We start from the raw sequence: 5,342 nt of genomic DNA on the forward strand, positions 1-5,342 counted from the left end.
GTGTCACACACGATCGTCCGTCTCTTCTCTATAGCAGAAACCGATAAAAATACACCTCCCGAAAGAGAGTATATGGTGATTCTTTTTATATATATATATATTTCGAAATACAACTGAACGTGGCGGAAGCGCACGGTGGTGGTCCAGCGAGGACACGCGACGACGGGGAATAAGAACTATTCGACCCGTTACGAATACGCATGCTCGTCCCGCACGATTTTAACACACACCGTGTTTTTCTCCAGTCGTCAAAGCGTTCGTGCGTCGAATTCGAAAAATAAAAAAAAAGAAAAACACCTTTTCTCTCTCTCGGGGTAAAAGAGTCGATGTGTATTGTGTATAAAGGTTCTGCGAGAAGTCTCGTTTTGACGTGTGTTCCGCCGATAACGACGATCCTCCGAAACGGGGATACAGAAACGTTACACCTCACAACACGATCTCCGTCTCTTCTCTATAGCAGAAACCGATAAAAATACACCTCCCGAAAGAGAGTATATGGTGATTCTTTTTATATATATATATTTCGAAATTCAACTGAACGTGGCGGAAGCGCACGGTGGTGGTCCAGCGAGGACACGCGACGACGGGGAATAAGAACTATTCGACCCGTTACGAATACGCATGCTCGTCCCGCACGATTTTAACACACACCGTGTTTTTCTCCAGTCGTCAAAGCGTTCGTGCGTCGAATTCGAAAAATAAAAAAAAGAAATACACCTTTTCTCTCTCTCTCGGGGTAAAAAGAGTCGATGTGTATTGTGTATAAAGGTTCTGCTGCGAGAAGTCTCGTTTTGCCGTGTGTTTCGGTAACGACGATCCTCCGAAACGTACATCTCATTCGTAAGAGAGGAAGAAAACAATCTCCCTGGGGCCAGTCGGTAATATACCGACATACGACGTGTCGTGCACATCCGTCTCACGCACGGTATACAAAATATGAATAAAACGTGTGTAGTCTCTCTCTCTCTCGACTTCTTAATATTTTCTTTCACCTCTGACGCATCATTTCAGGTGACGTCGGGAGCGCGGGAAAAAAAATTTTTCTAAACACACGAAACCGTTCATCTCACGAACAGCCGAAAAAGTTGTCGCTCAGATCCATATCGCAGTGGAGCGGTATCCGCGGGCGGTCGTAATTGAACGACGCACGACGCCGCGAACACTCACGCGAGTCCATACAAACGATTCCGATCGTTTTGCAACAACTAGAACGTACACTGTCCGTGAAATTCACAGAATTTTCGCGTGTCCGCGACAAACGCCGACGAGACACCCATCGTTCGCTCGTACGTAGCATCCTTCTCTTAACCCGACTCAGAAACGTTCTTTGCGCCCTTCGGTAAAAAAACGTTCGATCCGAAGAGGTGAACGACGGCGGGGATTTGACAGAGCTACGCAAGCAGTGTATGGTACGTAAACGACCCTCAGCCAGGCGTGGTCCAGGAATTGTATCCGTGGACCGCAATGTGCGTTCGAAATGTCGATGTTCATGTGTCCTGCAGTTCACACGTTGACGCGCAATTAGCTGCGTTCTTCATCGACCCACGAGCCAAGTGATCCACCGTTCAGGGTAATCGTATAAATTTTATATTTCACATATATAATTTTATTCTCATTTGTTCGACCTAATATCTCTCTTCTTTCAAAGAGAAGATAAAAGTTGATACCTGAATCTCCGACCAGCGCGCGAAGGAGATTCAGGCGTCGCCTTGGAGACGACACCGAAGCCTTTCGAGACGAAAAACGTTCAAGTAATATGTATATATTTCTCGACGTTCCGGGCGTATAGTGCATTCAAAAACCCGCGAAAGACGCAGAAGACTCGCACGCGTGGAAACGACGGGGATATATTTTGTATCCTACCCGATACTGAATCCATCGCGTGCAGTCGACCCTCGCGTTCTTCCGATCAGACGCATCTATTGTTGCGCGCATGTTTTCGCGTCGCATCGCGCGAAACGTTGCACGAATCGTACCGATCGATCGATTGAAAGCAAATAATGAAAAAAGACTTCACAGCTGGCTCTTTGCCGGTCATTCGTCCCATGTTATCTCTTGCCGCGAAATTGGCGCGCAAGAGTTGGGTGTCAGACGCGCGGCTTTAAAACGAGCTTCACGGCCGGTCCCTTCGTTACCGCTTTCGTTCTTTCTCTCGGAACGACCATGAACGAACACGACGAGCGACGCTACGGCATACACACGTCCACGGATTCGATTAAAAAAACAGACTTCACAGCTGGCTCTTTGCCGGTCATTCGTCCCATATTATCTCTTGCCGCGAAATTGGCGCGCAAGAGTTGGGTGTCAGACGCACGGCTTTAAAACGAGCTTCACGGCCGGTCCTCTCAATTCCGTGTACGGTACACGCAAGATGCGGGTTCCACTTCCAGACTACCCGGTCCCTTCTCTCTACGAGAATCGATAGTAGAAGAACGGCTCGAAAACGCGTCTCAGAGACTAGGGGAAAAGAAGCGGTATGCGAGCGAAACGAAAACGCATTATGGAAACGTCGCGAAACAATGTTCGACGGTTGCTCGGTTCCAATCGTGCGGCCGTTTCAATTTCTCGTGCGCTTCACCGTCCCTCCGTAACTCTGGCCGATCGCGTATACCGAAGAGCCGACACGCGCAAAAACCACAGGCATTGTATACTGTATATATATATGTTACAGTCACAGCCTTCGCGCGTTTTACTCTCCGACGCGGGGTTTCCACGACGAAAGAGAGACAGTTTCGTGGCGGGTGACTCGGCCGAATCGCTACGACGGGTATTTCTATTATAGAACGAATCATCGCCACCCTTTACCAGTGCCCGACGAAGGAATCACAAGGTCATCTGGAGTTTACAATGCCAGCGACGGTAATTCCAACGAAGACCCGATAAGTCAACTCATCGTTCTATTTCTCCCCGTACAGAAAAGCGAATCGACGCTAACGCACCTCGCGCAAGCACGAACGTTCTCTTCGCGTGGATCATCCCATCGTCGAAAGATGTAAAGACGCATTGGAGATCGTGGTCTCTGGCGGGCTCATTGCACGCCCCACTGCATATCTTTCCTCGAATCGAGAATGATTCGTCCACTAAGGCTGCGAAACTACGCGTCGAGGAAACTAGGGGAAAGAAGCGGGATGCGAGCGAAACGACAATACATTATGGAAACGTCGCGAAACAATGTTCGGCGGTTGCTCGTTTCCTCCTGCGGACGTTTCATTGCTCGGGCGCTTCACGTCCCTCCGTAACCTTCGCGCGATCGCGTGCCCCGGAGAGCCGGCAACCGGTGAACCACAGGCGTATAAACTATAGTCTTCTATAGCAAGCCTTCGGCGGTTACTCTCCGACGCGGGGATTCCACGACGAGAGAGAATTTCGTGGCGGGTGACATCGGTCGAAACGCTACGACGGGTATTTCTATTATAGAACGAATCATCGCCACCCTTTACCAGTGCCCGACGAAGGAATCACAAGGTCATCTGGAGTTTACAATGCCAGCGACGGTAATTCCAACGAAGACCCGATAAGTCAACTCATCGTTCTATTTCTCCCCGTACAGACAAGCGAATCAACGCTATCGCACCTCACGCATGCACGAACGTTCTCTTCGCGTGAATCGTCCCATCGTCGAAAGATATAGCCGCTTGGAGATCGTGGCCCATCAAGTTCTTCCGTAACTCCTGCGCGATCGCGTACCCCGGAGAGCAGGCAACCGGTGAACCACAGGCGTATAAACTATAGTCTTCTATAGCAAGCCTTCGCGTTTACTCTACGACGCGCGGGATTCCACGACGAGAGAGATTTTCGTGGCGGGTGACACGGCCGAATCGCTACGACGGGTATTTCTATTATAGAACGAATCATCGCCACCCTTTACCAGTGCCCGACGAAGGAATCACAAGGTCATCTGGAGTTTACAATGCCAGCGACGGTAATTCCAACGAAGACCCGATAAGTCAACTCATCGTTCTATTTCTCCCCGTACAGAAAAGCGAATCGGCGCTATCGCACCTCACGCAAGCAGGAATGATCTCTTCGCGTGGATCGTCCCATCGTCGAAAGATGTAAGACGTACAGAAATCGTGGTCCATCACGATTATTCGTAACTCTCCGAGTCGCGTATCTGAGAGTAGGACAAACGGAGAACCACAGGCATAAATAATACTATATGTTTCTTATATAGTTAGCCTTCGCGTTTTACTCTCCGACATGGGGATTCCACGACGAGAGAGAGTTTCGTGGCGGGTGTCTCGGCCGAATCGCTACGACGGGTATTTCTATTATAGAACGAATCATCGCCACCCTTTACCAGTGCCCGACGAAGGAATCACAAGGTCATCTGGAGTTTACAATGCCAGCGACGGTAATTCCAACGAAGACCCGATAAGTCAACTCATCGTTCTATTTCTCCCCGTACAGAAAAGCGAATCGACGCTATCGCACCTCGCGCGAGCACGTAACTACTCTTCGCGTGGATCGTCCCATCGTCGAAAGATGTAAGACGCACGGAAATCGTGGCCCATCAACGTTTTTTTTGTAACTCTGCCGATCGCGTATCACAGAGCCGAGACGCACATACCACAGGCGTATAATACCGTTTTCTTTCGTATGGTAAGCCTTCGCGTTTACTCTTCGGCGCGGGGTTTCCACGTCGAGAGAGACATTCGTGGCGGGTGACATCGGTCGAAACGCTACGACGGGTATTACTATTATAGAACGAATCATCGCCACCCTTTACCAGTGCCCGACGAAGGAATCACAAGGTCATCTGGAGTTTACAATGCCAGCGACGGTAATTCCAACGAAGACCCGATAAGTCAACTCAACGTTCTATTTCTCCCCGTACAGAAAAGCGAATCGACGCTGTTGCACCTCACGCAAGCACGAACGTTCTCTTCGCGTGGATCGTCCCATCGTCGAAAGATGTAAGACGCACGGAAATCGTGGCACATCACGTGTTTTCGGAACTCTGTCGACCGCGTATCTCAGAGACGACGCGCGCGAACCACTGGCATATACTATTATATATCGCGTTTTACCCTCCGACGCGGGGATTCCACGACGAGAGAGAGTTTCGTGAGCGGGTTGACTCGAAGAAACGCTACGACGGGGTATTTCTATTATAGAACGCATCATCGCCACCCTTTACCAGTGCCCGACGAAGGAATCACAAGGTCATCTGGAGTTTACAATGCCAGCGACGGTAATTCCAACGAAGACCCGATAAGTCAACTCAACGTTCTATTTCTCCCCGTACAGAAAAGCGAATCGACGCAATCGCACCATACGCGTGCACGTAAACAACTCTTCGCGTGGATCGTCCCATCGTCGAGAGACGTAAGTTTTCATAG

At 49.7% G+C, this 5,342-nt stretch overlaps 1 non-coding gene across 1 annotated transcript; it reads right to left on the reverse strand.

Moving 5' to 3' along the window:
* Window positions 1–1,418: 1,418 nt before the first annotated feature.
* On the reverse strand, window positions 1,419–1,573 carry LOC143176567 (5.8S ribosomal RNA). The gene has a single exon (XR_013001097.1). It is a non-coding gene; the product is annotated as a 5.8S ribosomal RNA (ribosomal RNA).
* Between the last annotated feature and the right edge of the window lie 3,769 nt (window positions 1,574–5,342).

The sequence above is a fragment of the Nomia melanderi genome, unplaced genomic scaffold, assembly GCF_051020985.1.
Source record: "Nomia melanderi isolate GNS246 unplaced genomic scaffold, iyNomMela1 scaffold0635, whole genome shotgun sequence".
In the NCBI taxonomy this organism is placed as follows: Eukaryota; Metazoa; Arthropoda; class Insecta; order Hymenoptera; family Halictidae; genus Nomia; species Nomia melanderi.